General features: G+C 39.2%; 1 non-coding gene and 1 pseudogene across 2 annotated transcripts in view; one reads left to right on the top strand and one right to left on the bottom strand.

The window, feature by feature from the left end:
- Nucleotides 1-5,598: 5,598 nt before the first annotated feature.
- Nucleotides 5,599-5,705, bottom strand: LOC145080732 (small nucleolar RNA R71). The gene has a single exon (XR_013695320.1). It is a non-coding gene; the product is annotated as a small nucleolar RNA R71 (small nucleolar RNA).
- Nucleotides 5,706-10,668: 4,963 nt separating this feature from the next.
- Nucleotides 10,669-21,955, top strand: part of LOC145063059 (zinc finger CCCH domain-containing protein 64-like) — a 79,194-nt pseudogene continuing 67,907 nt past the window's right edge. Inside the window, exons 1-2 of the transcript XR_013687826.1 lie at nt 10,669-10,827; nt 11,839-11,931. The product of XR_013687826.1 is annotated as a zinc finger CCCH domain-containing protein 64-like (transcript). The remainder of the gene's footprint in view (nt 10,828-11,838; nt 11,932-21,955) is intronic.

Here is a 21,955-nt window from a genome sequence, read left to right as displayed (position 1 = left end):
GTCTTTAACCTTTCATTTGAAGCTTTTTCCTTCTCTCTTTACTCTCTCTCTAACCTCTCTCCTAAATCCAAAGATTAAGGGTCCAAAACTCAATTTTAAGGCCTCAAATCCCTAAGGTACCTTCCTAGCCTTAATCTATAGCATATTTGGCTTCCAAATTTGACATTTAATCATGAAATGGGACAACATATATGAGTTTACGGCCCAGGAGGCTGCCTAGGCCGTAAACACCAATTTGAAGTGTTTTAAGCCCTTAAACTCCTTCCTAAACTCATTTGGACTTTAGATATGACTAAGGGACTTCAAGATATGGACTTAGAACATTTAAAACATGAATTTTGAAGACTTTGAAGGAGTTTATGGCCAAGGCACAAGCTTGGGCCGTAGACTCATATTTAAGGGGTTTTCTTGACCTTAAACCCTTCCAAATCACTAGTATGGCTTAGATATGAATTATAGAACATTGGTTTTAGCATTTGGACACTTGAAACATGATTTTTGGGGGATTTAGGTGAGTTTACGGCCAAGGCATGTGCTTGGGCCGTAAACTCCTCAAAACATGGCATAAATTCAATTCTAAGGTGTTAGAAAGCCATCCAACACCACCAAAAGCCTTGGAATAAATCATAGGACCAACCAAAAATAGTTTAAGGACCTTAAACACATTATTTGAGGGATTTCTGTGAGTTTACGGCCAAGACTTGTTCTTGGGCCTTAAACTCCTTGATTCATGGTTTTAGAATGCTAACTAAACACCCCTAAAGCCTTTAGATGAATTGTAGAAGTCCTTCCATGCAAGTTTTAGGCCTTAAAACACTTTGTATCACCCTATAGAAGAGTTTACGGCCATGAGGGGGTCTCATGGGCCGTAAAGTCCATAAACCCCTCAAATGTCACATACAAACTCATGTTAGATCTTGAAATAATTCTATTAATCACATGTGATTTGTTCTAGCACCATTTAACACTATTTTCATGAGAAAATAGGAGAAAATAGCACCATAAACCACCCCCACCATGAGTTCACGGCTGTAAACTCATGGGGAATGGGTGTTTTAGACCAAAAACTCTTATATTAGTTTACTCATAGGGAGTAAACTCAAGTCCCAAGTCCCAAGTCCCTAGTCCCTAGTGTCATTTCACGTCCTTAAACGCCACCCGGGTCTCTCCAAACACTTGTATCGGAGTGTTTTCGCGACTTGAAGCAAGTGTCCCTAACATATAAATAAACTAAGTCCTAATTAGATACAAATGTGTATCTTTACATTATAATTAGGAACCTCGTGTAATTACAAGCCCCGGATCAACTCTTAGCGTTCAAATCGACACATTTCTCGTCCGGTGAGTTCATACCCCTACGCCTTTTTCCGTGTTTTTCATACCCCTATGTCTGATTCAGTTTATCTCCGTATCATTTGAATGTATTGCCAGGTAGTTTCTTGTATGTAACTATTTTCACTGTATCATGTCTTAAAATCTTTGTATGCCTGGTATCGTATGAGAATCCTGTGAATAGTTTAATACTAGCTTGTGAGATAGTCACTACACTTTATGGATGATCAAGTAAATCCTCTCCAAAAGTGTAACCAGAGTCTCCTGGAGGGAGAGCGAGGAATTTGTGAATAGATCTATTCGGGACTGACAATCCCACACCTTAACTGCTAGCTACAGTTAGGCGGGCATGCCTGGGGTGACAAATTCTGTATATCGTCCGACGTCTGACTAACGCCAAGGAGGTCTCGTTGTCGTATCAATATGGTTACCCGACTCACAATACATATTAATATTAACTTATTCACAGCTAGGATTTGTTTAGAATCTAAATCTTGTTCGGGATGATAATCCCATGGTCTTGTATCTATATCTCGTTCGGGATGGTAATCCCATGGTTTTATGTCTATATCTCGTTCGGGATGATGATCCCATGATCTTGTGTCTATATCTCGTTCGGGATGATAATCCCATGATCTTGTGTCTATATCTCGTTCGGGATGGTAATCCCATGGTTTTGAAACTAAATCTTATACGGGATGATAATCCCATGATTTTATCAATCTATCATATATCTAGTTTCGGGATAGTGATCCCATGGTTTTTATCAAGCTATCTTACATCTATTTTCGGGATAGTGATCCCATGGTCTTTATTGAATTATCTTATAATTGGTTCGGGATGTTAGTCCCAAGGTTTTCAAAATACTTTCTATCTACAGTTCGTCTAAATTATAGTTTTGTATGTTAAACTATACTCTGTGTTATTCAATCAATCTTGCATTTAGGAAAATATGGGATTTTCCTGGGGTTAACTTATAACTTGTAACAGAACTGTAACGAAAGATAACTTAACTACTTTACATAAGAAAATATGGGATTTTCTTGGATATCAAACCTTTTCAGAAAACTAAAGGAAACCGATATATTTTCACAAAACAAAACCGCTTATGAACTCACTAGCTTTATGCTGATTTTCAAACTGCTTGTATTCTCAGGTCCAAGTTAGACAGGTACCCGGTGATATCTTTTGGTGAAGACGGAGTGCATGGAAGACTCGTCTCTTTTATTCATATGATATATGTATAACTTTTGTACAATTTACTTTTGAACCAAATGTAAACTTTCATATATATGTAATGTAATGGTTGTTTACTGTGATTACTATGTACATTGGATTTGATACTCAACGTGGAGTCAACCCCGGGAACGTTTCCGCCATTGGTTTTCGGGGTGTGACAAATTCCATCATGTCCCAAACTCGAACCATATATAAAGCTGAGTAAACCTCATTTGAAGCCTTTTCCATTCTCTCTCTACTCTCTCTCCTCCAATCCAAGCTCTAGGTCCAAAATCATCAAATTAAAGCTCCAAATCATCAAGGTAACAGTCCCAGCTCATAGTACAACATCTTTAGCCTTCAAATTCGTGTTTAATCGATGAAATAGGACCATTAACATGAGTTTACAGCCCTAGAAAAGTCCTAGGTCGTGAACTCATATAAAATGGATTTTGGAGCCTAAAAAACCCTACCAAATAACTTATGGAGCTTGGAACTGGCCTTAGGACTTATTGGAATGGACTTGGAACACCTTGAACTTATCATTTAGGGGATAAATATGATTTTACTGCCCAAGAACATGCTTGGGCCGAAACACCATTTCATGTGTAGTAAACACATTTTAAGGTGTTAAGATGCCAATTAAACACCTCATAAGCATTGGAATAAAGTCTAGAAACAACTACAAATGAGTTAGGGACCTTAAACTTGATCAAAACCACCCCCATAGGAGCTTACAGCTGTAAACCCCCCCAAGGATAGGTTCCTGGGCCATAAACTCCTATATCTTAGTCAAATGATGCCCTAAATTCATCCCATGGCTTGTAAAATGAGTTTGAGTCACGTGTGATTAATCTAGGACCATCAAAATATCAAAGGAAGGTGTGTGAGGGAGCTTACGGCCATCAAATCTTAGTTTACCGCCGTAAACTCCTTCTAAAGGTCCATATGTTGGTTTACTCACTTCCATAGCCTTAGAACCAAGCCTGGCATTACCCCACAAGAGTTGTAAGACCATTTAGCACCCAACAACACCCCCACCATGAGTTTATGTTCGTAAACTCATGGGGAATTGGTCATTGGGCGGAAGTGTCCATTAGGAGTTTACTCTTGAAGAGCAAACTCCATATTCAAGCCATACACACACTTAGATGCCACCCGGGTCACTCCGAACACTTGATTTGAAGTGTTTTCGCGTCTTGGAGTGTATAATCGTATCTAATTAGTGATTTAAAGTCTAATTAGATACATTTATGTATAATTTCATATTACATACGAACCTTGCGCATTCTCAACCCCAAATTGACGTTTAGCATCCAAACCGACACGTTTTCCCGTCTGGTGAGTTCATACCCCTACCCTTTTTCAGTGTTTTCAATGTTTTCAGGGGGGAATACAAGCAAAAGTACAAGGATATCTTGTACTTAAATTTATTATATCATTTGAAATGTTTTCATAATCCATATACTTTTAACAATCGAAACCAGATTAACCAACTGTTTGACTTGCAGAGTTAGTTTTCAAACCGAGTTCAAATCTTATTATATAGTGTTATATTTTACATTTCACATATGATTGTTCACATTATTACTATTAAAAGTATGAACCTTATAACTTTAAAAACGTCCTTGATAACACTCCCCTTAGATACGAGAGTGAAGGACTAATAACAGTAAACTTAGAATATTAGAACTGTCCTTGGTAACACTCCCCCTAGATACGTGAGTGAAGGACTAATAACATTAAAACTTAGAACTTTAGAACCGTCCATGATAACACTCCGCTTAGATTCCAGAGTGAAGGACAAGTAAGTAGAGTTTTTCCGTATTAATATTACCTCTAAATGTCTTTAGTGTTACTCCCCCTAGATTCGAGAGTAAATGACAATTATTAAAATTCATAAATCTTATGATTGGAGACACGTCCTTGGTAATACTCCCCCTAGATACGAGAGTGTAGGACTACCCCTGTAACCAGAATCTCCTGGAGGGAGAGCGTGACTTGTGTGTATAGATCTGTACGGGATTAACTACCCCACACGTGGATGCTAGCTACAGCCGAACCGAAAGGTTCAAGGGTGACAAAAGTCATAAAAAGATATTCGCCCCGTTCCGAGCCTTATCTAGTTTGTAGTATGGTTATGGAACTCGCAATCGAGATTATGCAAACTTTTCTATTTACTTATTAGTTTTATATACGTGTTAAAACTAATGTAATTTTTCAAGAATAACCGACTTTCTGGAAACTTCACGCACACACATTAAGTAGAGTAGACAGTTGTACATAACATTCAGATTCGATAACCAACCACAAAATTTTAAGCAAAATATGAGTTTTCCTGGGACAACTGAACTATTCTTAACTAGACCGTGTAACTAATGGATAACTAAACTTTACATATAAGAAAATATGGGATTTTCTTTGATTCGTAACTTTTTCAGAAAAGCGAAAGGAAACTTGTTCATTTTCATAAAACAAAACCGCTTATGAACTCACCAGCTTTATGGTGATTTTTAAACTGCTTGTATTCTCAGGTTCTCCTTAGACAGGTATCCCGCGTTGTTTTGCAGAAGACGAAGCGTATGGAAGTCACATCTTACTTTTGTTTAAACTTATGTATCTGCAAAACTTGTATTACTTTACTTTCAAACAAATGTAATGAATCTATGTAATGTAATGTTTTGTGTTTACTTCACTTACTATGTACAATGGTTGTGATACTTAACATGAAGTCACCTCCGCCCGGGAACGTTTCTACCTTCGGTTTCGGGGAGTGACAGACACATCCTTAATGCACTTAAGGATGTTCCATTTTATGGAAAAGATCATGAGGATGCTTTTAAGCATCTAGATGAGGTCAATGACATTGCAGATTATTTCAATGTCCCGAATGTTAATATAGATACCATCTTGCTAAGGATGCTTTCCGTTACTTTTAAGGGAGCTGCTAAGGATTGATTAAAAGCACTTTCACCCGGTACAATCATTACTTGGGCTCAAATGTGCAAACAATTTATGGACCAATTTTGCCTACCATCAAAGATAGCTAAACTCAAGAAGGCAATGGCCAACTTTGAGCAACAACCAGGGGAGTCACTATACGAGGCATGAGAGTGTTACAAAGGATTGTTAAGGAATTATCCTCAACATGATCTTAATGTTCAACAACAAATGTCTATTTTCTATGATGAGGTCAATGTTATGACAAGGCAACTCCTTGATTCTCAAGGGCCACTAACAAAGAAAAATACAAGGGAAGTCAAGGAGTTAGTTGAATATTTCGCAAAACACTCTCGTGTGTCACACCCCAAAACCGAGAATGGCGGAAACGTTTTGGAGTGGCGGACGTCATGTATGTATCACAACAATGTAAAGTAGTAAACAAGCAGCAACATCATCCATTTCATTAATAGAATAATTTTGTTTACAAGTGTTATCTTTCATAGTATAAAACAACATAATGAATACTCAAAATAAAACATGAGTCTTGACTGCTTCATCTTGGCAAAACCTGGTCATCGTACCTGTCTACTGGTGACCTGAGAATACAAGTTATTTTGAAAGCGAGTGTCAGCAATAAAGCTAGTGAATTCATAAGTATTTAATGTCATTGTTCGTATAAGTTGGATGATAACGTTTGAAAATTTTCAATGTAATTGTTTGTATATGTCTTGAAAACTCCTAGAAAATCCCATATTTCCTACTAGTATAAAAAGTAGTCTTCTACCAAGACCTGACCGTTTTGAAAGTAGTCTTCTACCAAGACCTGACCGTTTAGAAAGTAGTCTTCTACCAAGACCTAAATGTTTTGAAACTAGTGTTCTACCAAGACCTGACCGTTTAGAAAGTAGTCTTCTACCATGACCTAAATGTTTGAAAGTAGTCTTCTACCAAGACTTGACCATTTAAAAAGTAGTCTTCTACGAAGACCTAAATGTTTGAAAGTAGTCTTCTACCAAGACCTGACCGTTTAGAAAGTACACATCACTATAAATGTGACGGTTTTTCCCATGTTTAACTATTATTATAAAAGTTATAGTCTACCTCGTCGTTTGTGTGTATGAGTCACAATATAAAGGTAATAAGGTAAATAGTTTATCTATATCGAATATGTTTTTAATACTCCCTGTGATTCTTTTGTTTAAGTAAAACTGGTTAAAATGGTGTTTATCCCGAATTGTGAACATGCTAATAATATCCCATGGTATAGTTATTACCCCCTGAGCATGATTGAGTTAAATGTATATTACTATGTACAAGAGTTGTTGTTTCCGCTGTTGGTAAGTTTCTCATAACCATACTAGACGTAGTACTAATGTCGACATTTGTCACCCCAAACCTGCCGGCCTAACTGGAGCTTACAGTTTAGGTGCGGGTTCGTCAAACCCGTATAGATCTATACACAAATTCGCTCTCCCACCAGGAGAATCTGGTTACAGATGGGGACTTTCCTTTTGGTACTAACAAAGCTATTGACTCACATGTTTGCTAACACCAAGTTCACAAGTAATATAATGAAATATCTTTTGTATGAAAAGATTATCCTTATTATGAAGAATGCATACTTGTAAATAAAATGTTGGTATAGACTCCTGAATGAACTGACTCTTGCGTGATTCCTTGTAATAGGACTAATGTTTTGTATCCCCTAAACTATTCCTATAATAGTTTACTGGAATGTAATTGATGAGTGTCCAAGTAGGTTTATACACCCTTGCTACCCAAGAGTGTCGGAAGTGAACTAACTGATGGAACTTTTATGTCTATATAGCTATACATGATCTATATAACTAATATTTAGACGACATTCGTACTAATAACTGATACCCTAAGGCCACATCCAAACGAAAACAGAAAAATAAATAAGGCGAGCTAGCCGTTCTAAGTCTTTTAAACCTTTCTTATTTAACTATACATATATAGCAATCATTTAACAATAAGTATAAAAGAAGTTTTGTAAAACCTTTGAAAATTTTAATAAATAAGAATTTATGACTTGATGTCAGTTTATAAAACGATTCGAAAACAGTTGACAAGACAGTTTAAGTGTAAGAAAACCTTTGTTTGAAGCACAACTATAACAGATTCAAAAAGGAAACATATGGTTTGTAAGACAATTTCTAAAAGTGTTTTAACATGAAAAAACGTTTGAGAAAGCTATTTGAAATACTCTGTTTGGTGAAACGGCTAAAAGTGTAGTAAGTCCAATTGTATGTTAGTTACAAATCACATGTAATTGATTTCATAACCAAAAAGTATAACAAAGATTTATGTCTTTCACACGGGGATAACCGTGTGTTTACTTGTATTCCTCCCCTTAAAAGTGAATAAAAGGTATTTATAAAGCATTTGAACGTGTATTTTATAGGGGTATGAACTCACTTGATTGAAGTGTTTGATTTGAAGTATTCGAGAGAGGAATCGAGCAGAACTTCGACAGGAAGAGTTGAAAACGTAGGAAAATCTCGGGATTCTCGGGAATTTCGGGAATCTTGGGAACACAAAACCTTCCTTCGGGACTTGAAGGTGAAAATCGGGGCTTTGGGAGGGTCTCGGGGGCTTAAACGCAGAGTTTCGGTGCGAGAAAGAAGGGAACTGAGCAATGAAACCCGGAGCCCTTGAAATCTATTTATAGGGGTATTTCTGGTGTGCCACGTCGTGTCAAGGGATGGCCACGTCGTGGGGAGTCAAACTTATCCTCTTCCATTCATTGGACGCCCTCAGTCACTTGTCGGGTCGCGGCAAAACTGTACCACGTCGTGGCAAGCCTGACAGCCTCGGATTTCGGGCCTCGAACTTGTAAAATCCGTAACTTTCGTGTACGAGCTCTGTTTTCAACGTTGTTTATATGCATGCATAGCTGAAAATATGATCTACAAATCTTGTTTAGACTTCATCACCAAATTCTGAATTTATTTTTAATTATATATTTTTAACGGGCCGGGACACGAAAATTCCGTTAAAAATCCATAACTTCCTCATCCGATGTCCGTTTTCGTCAGACTTTTCATCGTTGCACTACTATTGTTGAGACCTTCGATTCTGATTTAGGTTGTTTTGGCGAAAAGTCTCTCAATCTCTCTTTCGAGTTTTTAGCTGTCTACTGCTATATCCGGATCTTGGAAAAATCATAATTTCCTCACATGAAGTCAAATTTGGACGTTCTTTTTATGTATGTTTACGGTTTACTGTTATCTAGAACTTTCATTAAGATACTTAAGGCTAAAAGCTATTGTATTGAAACTTTGCGTTTTTCGTTTAATCGGTGTTGTCAGTTTTGTCAGGAATTTTAGAATGGTTATAACTTCTTCGTTATAACTCGGATTTTAGTGTTCCTTATGTGTATGAAAACCTTGTTACGATTCCTACTAATTTATTTAACCCAAATAAGATTTTAGGAAAGTTATATTTTGACCTAAATTTAACTGGTTTTACATTACATTGTCTCTAAATATCGGGTTGTCACATCGTGAGTACCACCACCCAAGACAAGATGGAGCAAAAGGCATTGGGGGTACACATTATGAAGAGATGGCTACTATGATGGTGATGCTCAATACTACGGATCAGAGATTGACCCGTATGGACCAATCAATTCATGCAATAAGGGTTGGATGTGAGAGATGCAGTGGACCACACTTGACTAAGGATTGACATTTGGATGAATATGGGAACAAAAAGGATCAAGTTTGCTAGTCGAGTGGGGATAAGCATGATGAAGACTAAAGGAAACCAAAGAATGAGTGGCTGCCATACGATGAGTATAAGAAACAAAAGGAATAGAAATATAAGAAGACAGGCCAAGACATCTACCTAAAAGAGGAACCACCAGCCGAGAACAAAGTAGACTTGGAAAATATTTTGACCCGATTTATGGTGGCATCCGAGAAAAGGCATGATGATACTGATGCACTGCTAAAGGAACACATGAACATGATGAAAGAACAACACAAAATGATGATTGACCAGCAAGCCTCATTAAGAAATCATCAAGCATCAATCCATAATGTAGAAGTCAAAGTTGGTCAACTCACTACGTTGGTGAGCAACAAATTATCCTCACAATTTCCCGAGAAGAATGCTCAATCACATGTTATGATGATTGATACTGAAGAAGAGGCCATCTCTGAGTTCTTAGAAGCACTAGAGTAGGAGCCAAAGCCATCCGGGGCGAAGCCAATGAAGTCGAAGCTCGAAAACAAAATTGTTGACAAAACACTACACTCACGTTGTGAGCCCGCCATGCTCACGACGTGGGCTCGGTTTGAACAGAAAAATTCAGAATCCGTTCCGGCTTACCGACCGCCTTTGACGTTTCCATCTCGAGCACATATCAGTGAACTGTAAAGGTAACATCTGGAGGTTATTCAGCAAATAAAGGGTATTCCTATTATACCCCTTTTATTGATTCACTTTCAAATGTTCCAGAATACACAAAGTTCCTACAAGATCTTGTAGACACTCGTCAGTAGTTGAAGAAAAATTTAAAGTTCATTCTTATTGAACAAAGCTCAAAAGCTTTATTAGGAGAGATACCTAAGAAAATGGGAGATCCTGGACGTCTCACTCTTGCATCTGAGTTTGGTAACAATTTGAAGACTTATTCTTTAGCCGATTCCGGGGTAGCATAAATTTGATGCCATATTCATTCTATCAAAAGTTGAATATTCAGAAAATGAAGGCTACAAAGATGACCATTCACATAGACAATCGCTCGGTGAAGCACCCAAGGGGAATCATAGAAGACATCCTTGTTAAAATTGGGAAATTTGTTTTCCCAGTTGACTTTGTGATTGTGGATATGAAGGAGGATGTAAATGTCCCAATCATTCTTGGTCGCCCTTTGCTAAATACTGCTAGCGCTTTAGTTGATGTTCGTGAATACAAGCTTACATTGAGGGTTGGTGATGATAAGGAAGATTTTGGAGTACAAGATGGGTTTCAAGGAGATGATGTTCAAGGAGAGGTGTTTACTATTGATAAAGATAGTGAACATGAAGAATTAGAAAAGATCATGGAGGAAGAAATCAACACAATTCATCAAGTCAAACACACCAAACCTAGAGCATCCGTCCCGTTCTTCGTTGAAGTCATTACCTACACAAGCCAACAACTTTGATGAGTGAGGAAAGTGATGATTTGTCAAGTGATGAAGACGAGGCTACTGCCAAGGAGACGATTCCAGTGGTGAAGGAAGAAAATATTCCTATGGAGCTTAATAAGAATAATGAAAAATTAAAGACTAAAGGGTTCAAACGCAAGCTCGATGTAAATGAAGTAAAAACTTAAAAAGAGAATTTAAAGAAGGCGTACATTAGACGAGTTCAAGTGTACAAGAGGCGATGGAAAGAACAAAAGGTGTAGGTGGTGGACTCCACTAACAGCTCAACGTAGGAAGCACGGAGTCCAGCTCACGACTCCTTCAAAAAGAAGTGGTTTTCGGGAGGCAACCTGAGTTTGGTTTGCATTTTCTTTTCTTTTTAGTGTTTCCATTTTTTTTTGTTTTTAGCCAATTTTGATTACTTCATCTAAAAATCCTCTGAATGGAAAAATCGAGTGTGGGGGTCCCTAACATTTAATGGTCTAATAATTAAGTGTTGTCAACTGATTTTTTTTTCAAAGAATAGCGACCTCATGTCGTGAGCACGTATGGCTCACGATGTGAGTCTAGACTGACATACATTTATCCATAAATCTTCTAGGCCTATTTATAATTATTTTAGTAGCCCATTTCCATTAAACAACCCAAATAATTGAGCCAAACATTACTCACGACATGAGCGTTATTGCTCACGACGTGAGACGCCAGACGCAGGACCACTTAATAAAGAAATGAGATTGACTTTTGACCTACCAATTCTTATTCCATCCTCGTCGGCAACTCTTGGTCCCCAACTCAAGTTCGTTTTCATATAAAATTTTCAATATTCCACTCTTTTGCTCATGTTAACATCAAGAAAAGGTACACTAAGCCAACTTTTAATGTTTAATTTTGACTTGTTTGGTTAGTTTAGGGGTTATGGTTTGTAGTTAATAAGATCAAAATACCCTCAAAATCTTGATTGCATGTGAGTTGAATTTACTCAGAATCCCATTGGAATGAAACCCCAATATAGTAATTGTCCCTATTTATGAATTGACTTGACGATTTGCGTTGTTCGTGACGAACTAATGATGTGAGCCTTAGTGCTCATGACGTGAGACCTGGGCACTTTGGTTTCTATTTGTTGTTAACTGTTTAACTTGTGTAGTTTTTGTTTTGTTTTTCTTGGTTTATTTGTTTTTCAGGGAATGGCTTCAAGGGGATCCAATGAACAATTTCAAGGGCATATGTCAGCCCGCCACATGTTATACCGCCTTCCCGTTGGCATGCCAACTCAAGTTTTAACCAACTTTACAAACAAATTAGGATGGCTGCACAACAGGGAGATTGCAATTTCTCCAAGAATTTATTGGGCTAGATTTGAGGAGGTTGGATTGATAGAGAGGATGGGTCCATTTTTAACACAACATTTTTTCTGTGGATAACTTTTCTTTCACTTGTAATGGGTGGAGAAACTTGTTTGCAATCAGTAAGCCTGTGTATCAGGAACTTTGTGTGGAATTTTTCGCTTCTATTTATTTTGAAGCTGAAACAGTTGATCCCATTTATCCTAGGGCACTCGTATTCCATCTTGGGTGCCAGTATATGTAACACCCCCAAACCAGAATGCCAGAAACATTCGGGGGTGGATGACTTCACATAGTATCACAACAATTGAATATTATAAAGAAAGTAACACAACCATCATATATATGATAAAAACGTATATTGTTGCGTTATACATATTTTCAGAAAGAATATTACAATATGATGATGTAAATGTTTAATAATAAACGTCCTTAGCGTTCCTTCTTCCAAAGCTGGTGGTTACTTGTATTACTGATTCCCTGAGAAATACAAGTGGTATCGAAAAAGTGTCAACAATTAAGTTGGTGAGTCCATAAGTGTTTTGTATTAAAAAGTGTGTACTTTTGGTAGAAAATCGATGAACGAACTTTTCAGAAAATCCAGTATTTTCTATAAATAGTATGAAAAGTTCCCAAAGTTGGAGTGCGTTAGTATTTTTTGTACTTGAATGATAAAGATAAACTTTGTGCTCAAAATAATGTAGAAACTGAATGCATATATGAATCTCGTAATTCAAACTTGTTTTTATCCTTTCCTATGAGTCTTATAACCATACTATTGACACAGACTGTCTGTAACAACATTCTTCAGGTATTGTAGTATTATGACATTTGACACCCCAGACCTCCCGGTCTAACTGTAGATAACAGTTTAGGTGCGGGGTTGTCAATCCCGTATAGATATATACACAAGTATCACGCTCTCCCTCTAAGAGGTTATGGTATATAATACAAGACTTGAAATGCATACATCACTTAGTATAAATAGATTTACAATAAGAAAGACTTTACTTCGTTTTTTGTTGAAAGCATTTCGTTTTTCAAGATGTATACGAAAGAGTGTATGAATAACTTCCTAACTATACCCATTATAGTTTTTCAGAAAGTATGTTCCATTTGGTGAAAATAACTTGATGATATACTAGCCCTTTATATGTAAAGTAAGATGTTGGTATCGATAATTAATATGATAGATGTAACATTTATGTTTACAAAACGATACTTTTACTTGTATTGTACTTGTATTTCCCTCCTAAAACATGAAAAGACTTGAAAGGTAGGGGCATGAACTCACTTGTTTGGTTTGAGGAGAGTGGGGCTAGAGTCGAGCAGAACTTCAACCACGGATAGCTGCGTCTTCGAGCTCTTTGGGGATCTCGGTAGCGTAGAATCTTCGTCGGGGGCTCGGGTGCGGATACCGAGGGCGTCGGGACAGCTTCTGGTGCTTGTAAGTATGTGGGAGTAAGTGGGAGTTTGAGAAGGTGTGCGAAAACCCGTAGCTCATGCCTTCTATTTATAGTGCTGGAAAGGCGAGTACATTGGGCGTACCACCGGAGTACACTGGGCGTACGCGTTATGCTGGGCGTACTTCGGTTACGCTGGGCGTAACTTTACGTCATGGCTTATGACTCGAGTCTAGCTAGGCGTAGAGCTGCAGCCGATGGGACTTGACCCTGCACCTGAGTATGTTGGCCGTACTCCTACATTACGCTGGGCGTAATCCTGGCTTCCGTCTTCTAAATTCCGTAACTTTCGCGTACGGGCTCCATTTTTCGTATTCTTTATATCCACGCGTAGGTGAGATTATGCTCTACAACTTTCATTTAGACTATGTCGGCTAGTTTTGAATTTATTTTTAATGATATGTTTTTAATAGGCCGGGACTGCTAAAGTCTATTAAAAATTCATAGCTTCTTTATTCGACGTTGGTTTTCGTTTATCTTTTTATCATTTTACTCCTATTGTGGAGACCTTCAACTTTCGTTTAGGTTGCGATAGCTAAATAACGCCCGATCTTCAATTCGAGTTTTTAGCCCTCTACTACTGTTACGAAAATTAGAAAATTCGTAACTTCTTTATACGAGGTCCAATTTGGGCGATCTTTTTATGTACGTTTACAGTTTGACGAACTCTACAACATTTGGGCTAAAATGCATTTTATTGTAATTTCAGTTTTTACGTTAAATAATGTTTTAACGGTGTGCCGTAAATATTCGAGTGGTTATAATTTCTTCAATATAATCCGGTTTCGAATGTTCTTTATGTTTTTGGAAACCTTGGCACGATATCTAACATTTGATGCATCCCAATTTAGATATTTGAACACTTTATTTTTGAGGTTAATTTCATTGATTCCAAATAGTTTTCGTTGTATTTGAGTTTTGAGTGTTACATCGCTTTTGGAAAATATAGGGTTGTCACAGTATAAGGAATGTAACCTGATCGAGTTTGCCTGGAGAATGGGAATTTTTGAGCAGTAGGAAACTCAAATACTTGCTTTTGAGCTTCTTTTGAGAACGGCAGCACAAGAGTATTTACCGGGCGCATTGGGACATAAGTTTTGGTTGATAATTGCCAATGGGATATTTCATTCTAGGGTATCACAATAGAGTCAGATTTGCTCCCCAATTTACCTTTTTCTCCATCGCTTGATCGGTTTTTCCATCAATCACAAGTGACATGGGGATAAGGTTACTAGCCTTAACCTATTTTTTTTTTCTGTGGACCATTGCTACACTATGAGTTTTCTGCAACATCCCGTACCATCTGGCTAACTATTTGGGCAGCAAGGATGCAATTTCTCGAGCTGGTAGCCCCATTAATGGGGGTCATTTTTTTACACGCCTTGTGAGATCCTATGGTCTGCTTATCCCATGTTTGACCTGGACTTTGATACGCAAACTTGGGGATGATCTCACTATAGGATACTTAGAGTCCATGCGTGTGGTAACTAATGAGGGGTCATATTGGAGTATCCTAAGGGATGATGATGTGGAGTACCAAGACCAACCACGACCTCGACGGAGAAATGTTAGAGGTAGAGGAGAGAGAGAGCAGCTGTAACATCCCAAAATTCAAGGCCAAAAATTTCTTTTGATTAAGTTACTACATAAAATGGCTCATCAAACATTGCCCAAAATCATGTCAATACATAAAACCATAATATCAAGTCACAAATCTGTCACACCCCGAAAACCGTAGGCGGAAACATTTCCGGGGTTGACTCCACGTTGAGTATCAAATCCAATGTACATAGTAAGTAAAGTAGAACAATCATTACATTACATATAAAAAGTTTTACAATTGTTTCAAAAGTAAAGTTGTACAGTTCTGATACATAGTATATATATATGAACAAAATGATACAAGTCTTCTGAGCACTCCGACTTCGGGCAAAAGGATCTTCAGTACCTGTTCTAACATTGACTTGAGAACACAAGCGGTTTGAAAATCAGCATAACACTGGTGAGTTAATAAGTGGTTTTTATTTTGTGAAAATGTTCATGTTTCCTTACTGTTTCTGAAAATGTAACACACGCCAAGAAAATCTCACATTTTCTTAAAAAGGTTGGTTGTTGTTTCACATTATGGAAAGTAAAGTTGTACACTGAAAACATGTTTACCATTGTGAAAATGTACATTTAAGTTATCTGTTTTGTTATACTATTCTGGTTATGTACCAATGGATCCCCAGGAAAGTCCCATACCATCCTGATTGTATGTTACCATTTGTCAAAGATGTAAGGTTATCCAGTTTGTTACACTTATCTAGTTATGTAATTGTTTTCCCCAGGAAAGCCCCATGCTTTCCTGAATGTTGGTTACCTTTTTGTAAAAGATGTATTCTGGTTAGACCTGGTTATGTACAAGGTTTCCCAGGAAAGTCCCATACTTTCCTGAATGTTGGTTATCAATGTAAAAGATGTATTCCGAGACATGAATATCTTGTGAAGTATATAAAGCTGTTCATTATTACTATAAGTATATCTCTGTTATCCTAATTGTGAGTTCCATAACCATACTATAGACTGAACCTGTGGCAATAAGTAGTCCACAACCTTATGACTTTCGTCACCCTTGAACCATTTCGGTTCAGCTGTAGCTAGCAGCCAGGTGTGGGATAGTCAGCCCCATATAGATCTATACACTCACGTCACGCTCTCTAAATCCCAGAGATTCTGGTTACGGGTGTAGTCCTCCACTCGCGTATCTCTGTGGAGTGTTCGCCGAGGACGTGTCTCCAATCATACAGGAATAACAAATTTACTAGTAATAATATAATAGTCCTCCACTTGCGTATCTCTGTGGAGTGTTACCGAGGACAAACAGTGTACAAATTATATTGTTCATATGTTCTAATATCATGCTTTTAACTGATAAAATATGGAAAACCATTTGTGAAATATATAAAACATAACAGTTTATAAAACTCATTTCACAAATAAACGCTTACGTCATATGCATGTTCAAATGGTTATCTGTCGTATAAATCAGTATTAAAAGCATATAAAATGTGAAATACACACACGAAAAGAATTTTTTGAGTACAAGAAACCCTTGTACTTTTCTTGTGTTCCCCCCCTGAAAACAGTGAAAAACAGTGAAAAAGGGTAGGGGTATGAACTCACCAGACTCGGAAATGCGATGGTTTCGGACACTAGACGTTGGTTCGAGGCTTGAGTACTTGTGATGTCCCTATGTAAAATGTAATAATGTCCATATATAACTAATTAGATTTACAATCACTAATCATATGGAACATTACACTCCAACGAGCTTAAACACCTCAAAACGAGCGTTTGGAGTGACCCGGGTGACATCTTCGGACGTGTAATGACACTATGGACTTGGGATTTGAGTTTACTCCCCAAGAGTAAACATATTAGGGAGTTTATGGCCATATATCACCCACACACATGAGTTCATGGCAGTGAACTCATGTTTGGGTTGTTTTGGGTGCTAAAATGGCTTAAATGGACAAAGGAATGTTGCAATGAACTTCTAAAATGCCTTGGATTAATTTGTTTGGATTTATACCATTTAAAAGGGAGTTCACGGCTGTAAAATTGAAGTTTACGGCCGTAAACTCTCCTATGGTCAAGAGAAAATTGATTTGAGGCACTTAGAGCAATCACATGTGATTCTAGTTAATTTCCCAAGCTTTGGGATGGTTTAAAGGCATCAAATGACACACTTTTATGAGTTTACGGCCTAAGAGTATGTGCTATGGCTGTAAACTCCTAAATGTGGGGTTTTGTTATGTTTAAGGCCTCCACACTAATTTTAGATGGTTCTATGATTTATTCCAAGGCTATTGGTTAAGTTTCAAGGCATTCTAACATGTATAAAGGTGTTTACTCCCCATGTTTGAGGAGTTTACGGCCCAAGCACATGCCTTGGCCATAAACTCCCTCTTGTCCCCCAAAATTCATATTTTAAATGTTTCAAGTCCCGATTTGTAATTCTCCAGGTCGTATCTAAGTCCCAAAAATGATTTGGAAGGGTTAATTGGCTTAAAACCCCCATTTTCAAGTGTTTACGGCCCAAGCTTGATCCTTGGCCATAAACACATGTTCCAGGACCTAAGTCTCAATTTAAACATCAATTTGAAGGCTAAAGAGGTTAGATAACAAGTTAGAGATGTTACCTCTTTGATTTGGAGCCTTAAATCTTTGGTTTTGGACCTTTGATTATGGATGAGGAGAGAGGTTGGAGAGTGATTAAGGAAAGATGCCCAAAAGCTTCAAATGGAAGCTTTGAGTCCTTTAAATAGTGTTCGGGAATTGGACACGACGGAATTCTACCCGATATCGGTGTTAGGCGGGGCTTTTGGTCGCACCCGACCAAGTTGTCGTAACCCGATATGGTCGATTCTTGAATTATTCCGATGACTATTATGGGGTGTTAGAATGATTTCAAATGGCATTAAGACACCCATTAAGTCATTTTAGATCAATACAAGTTAATGACTTAATTAAATGGCGAAATTGGAAATGGATTTGGAAACGGCGTTTAGTTGATCGAATTGGATTAGAATTTGAGTTACAAGAGGTGATATGAAATTTTGGGTTGTTACATTATCCCCTCCTTAGAGGGAATTTCGTCCCGAAATTCAAGAAAAGATACAAGACAAAATACAAATCATGGATCTGGAAAGAGTTGCGGATACTTCTGTCTCATCGAGTCTTCCCGCTCCCAAGTGAACTCCGGTCCCCGCTTGGCATTCCAGCGAACCTTCACTAACGGGATGCGACTTTGTTTCGTACGCTTGACTTCTCGATCCATGATTTTAATCGGTTCCTCCACGAAGTTGAGGTTTTCATCGATCTCGATCTCGTCTAAAGGAATCACTAGGGTTTCATCAGATAGGCACTTCTTGAGATTTGAAACATGGAAGATGGGATGGATGTTACTGAGCTCATGAGGTAAACGAAGTTTATAGGCTACCGGACCGATCCTGGCAAGGATCTCGAAAGGTCCATTGTACCTCGGATTAAGTTTCCCACGCTTACCAAAGCGTATAGTGCTTTTCCAGGGCGAGACCTTCAACAGGACATGGTCTCCAACCTGGAATTCCAATGGTTTCCGACGGTTATCAGCGTAACTCTTTTGGCGATCAAGTGAAGCTTTCAGTCGTTCTCGGATTTGGATGATATTCTCGGTGGTTTCACGGATGATTTCAGGACCAGTAAGAGCACTGTCCGGGACTCGACTCTTGGCTAATTGTGTATCCCCCACCTCGGCCCAGCACAGAGGGGATCTGCACTTGCGACCGTATAGGGCTTCAAACGGGGCAGCCCTAATGCTAGTGTGGTAACTATTGTTGTACGAGAATTCGATCAAAGGTAAATGTGTGTCCCATGACATTCCAAAGTCAATGACACATGCTCTAAGCATGTCCTCCAAGGTTTGGATTGTTCTCTCACTTTGCCCATCGGTCTGAGGATGATACGTCGTGCTCATATCTAGTTTGGTTCCAAGAGCTTTTTGAAGAGACTGCCAAAATCGGGAGGTAAACCTGCTATCTCGATCTGAGATAATGGATGCAGGTACACTATGGAGTCGGACTACCTCTTGGATGTAAATCCGCGCGAGTCTTTCCATCTTGTATGATTCTTTGATCGGAATGAAGTGAGCAAACTTTGTCAAACGATCGACAATTACCCAAATGGTATCATACCCACTCGGACAATTGGGTAGTTTGGTGATGAAATCCATGGTAATCATCTCCCTTTTCAATTCGGGTATCTCGGGTTGCTGGAGCAGACCCGAGGGTTTCTGGTGCTCAACTTTAACTTTGGCGCAAGTCAGACACATGCGCACAAATGTAGCTATCTCAGCCTTCATGTTTGGCCACTAGTATTGTTTCCTGAGATCTAAGTACATCTTGTCAGAGCCCGGGTGAACAGAGTATCTGGTTCAGTGCGCTTCCTCCATAACTATCTCTCTAAATCCTCCGAACTTGGGAATCCAGATCCGATCCATAAAACAATGGACTCCGTCACCTCTGATCTCAAGTTTCTTTTCCATTCCTCTCAAGGCTTTGGTCGACACATTCTCGGGTTTGAGGGCTTCTAACTAGGCTTCTCGGATTTGCATGGGTAGGTTGGAATGGATGGTCATCGTCTGGTTCTTCACTTTACGGCCTGCACTCTCCTTTCGGCTAAGGGCATCTGCTACCACATTTGCCTTTCCGGGATGGTAACGGATTTCACACTCATAATCACTGAGTAGTTCTACCCATCGCCTTTGCCTCATGTTTAAGTCTTTCTGGTCAAAGATGTGTTGTAGGCTCTTGTGGTCGGTGAAGATCGTGCACTTGGTTCCGTAGAGGTAGTGTCTCCAAATCTTCAATGCGAAGACTACGGCTCCTAACTCCAAGTCGTGTGTGGTATAGTTGACCTCGTGTGCTTTCAACTGTCTAGAAGCATAGGTAATTACTTTTCCCTTTGCATAAGCACACAGCCTAAGCCTTGATTAGACGCATCGCAGTAGACAACGAAGTCCTCTGTCCCTTCGGGTAGGGACAGAACAGGCGCGCTGCACAAGGCTTTCTTCAGCGTCTGGAATGCAGTTTCTTGCTTATCACTCCAACAAAAGGGTACACCTTTCTGTGTTAGAGTGGTTAAGGGTTTGGCAATTCTAGAAAAGTTCTGGACGAATCTTTGATAATAGCCAGCGAGACCCAAAAATTGTCGGATTTCTGTGGGTGTCTTCAGTGCTGACCAATTCTCTATCTCCTTTATCTTAGAAAGGTCTACATGAATACCCTCCTCGCTTACTACATGACCGAAGAAAGTTACCTTCCGAATCTAGAAGTCGCATTTGGAAAATTTCGCGTACAACTTCTCGGATCGCAGGGTTTCCAACACTAGCCTCAAGTGTTGTTTGTGGTCTTCTTCGCTTTGGGAATAAAATAGTATGTCATCAATAAACACAATGACAAACTTGTCCAGATAAGGACGACACACCCGGTTCATCAGGTCCATGAACACCGTCGGTGCGTTGGTTAGACCAAAGGGCATCACTACGAACTCGTAGTGTCCATATCGAGTCCTGAAAGCTGTTTTGGACACATCACTTGCATGAACTCGTAGCTGATGGTACCCTGACCGAAGGTCTATCTTGGAGAAGTAACTGGCTCCCCGGAGTTGATTGAAGAGGTCATCTATTCGCGGAAGAGGATATCGATTTTTGACAGTCAACTTGTTCAGCTCGCGATAATCGATACATCCGAAAGGACCCATCTTTCTTCTTGACAAATAGAACCGGAGCTCCTTAGGGTGAGGAACTCGGTCTAATGAATCCTTTACTGAGCAACTCATTGAGTTGACTGGATAACTCCTGCATCTCTGCTGGAGCTAAGCGATACGAAGACTTCGATATGGGAGTAGCTCCAGGAATTAGGTCAATACGGAACTCGACCTTACGCTCGGGAGGGATTCCTGGAAGCTCTTCGGGAAACACATCAGGAAAGTTACAGACTTCGGGGATGCTCGCAAGGTCTTTAACTTCCTGTTTCTCGTTGATTACATGGGCCAAGAATGCAATACACTCCTTTCGCAGGAGTTTCTGAGCTTTGATGCAGGAAGTGATACGAAGGTTGGAACCGAGTTTATCGCCATAGATTACGAGAGTTTGACCCGAAGGAAGGTTGAGCCGGATGGATTTTTCGAAACAAAGGATATCCACATGATTGGGACTCAACCAATCCATGCCAATGATGACATCAAAGCTCTTTATGGATACCAGCATGAGATCGATAGGAAATGAATGGTCGTTCAGGGTAAGGGTACAACCTACGAACACTTTGCTCGTGTTTTCTTTCTTACCATTCGCCATCTCGATGGTAAACGTTTCGGTTAAAGGTTGGGAATTATGTTTTAGGTTATGTTTGAATGCATGACTAATAAAGCTCCTCTCAGCACCCGAGTCGAAAAGAATATTAGCATATGAGTTGTCGAGAAGAAACGTACCCGAGACAACAGTGGGATCGGTGACCGCTTCCTCCCGTCCCATGGCGAGGACCCTTCCGGTGTTATCAGCAGTAGACATCTTAGGGCAGTTCCTTTTAAAGTGCCCAGCTTCACCATAGTTGTAACAGGCTTGACCAACGCCTGCTCTAGAAGATTGACTGGCCGATTGGGCCAGAGCATTGCAGAATCAGACTATATGCCCCTTCATACCACAATTTGTACAGGAAAGTTCTCGACAGGGGCCAGGGTTGTGGTGATACTTGCACTTGTCACAAAGAGGGAGATTACCAGCATACCGACTCGTAGGAGTTGGAGCTGTGGATCCCACAACAGAAGCAGCATCAACGGGGGTAGTAGCAGCATGGACTGCTACTGTTTGCTGTCTTTTGGAGGATCCTTGGGAAGATTGACCCTTCTTCTTATTCCAGAACTTTCTCTTCTCACCACTGCTTTTAGTCGACTCAGGAGCAGTAGTGGTT

The sequence above is a fragment of the Lactuca serriola genome, chromosome 1 (genome assembly GCF_051521515.1).
Source record: "Lactuca serriola cultivar US96UC23 chromosome 1, Lser_US96UC23_V15, whole genome shotgun sequence".
NCBI classification, from domain to species: Eukaryota; Viridiplantae; Streptophyta; class Magnoliopsida; order Asterales; family Asteraceae; genus Lactuca; species Lactuca serriola.
This window is presented reverse-complemented; position numbering and strand designations above follow the sequence as displayed.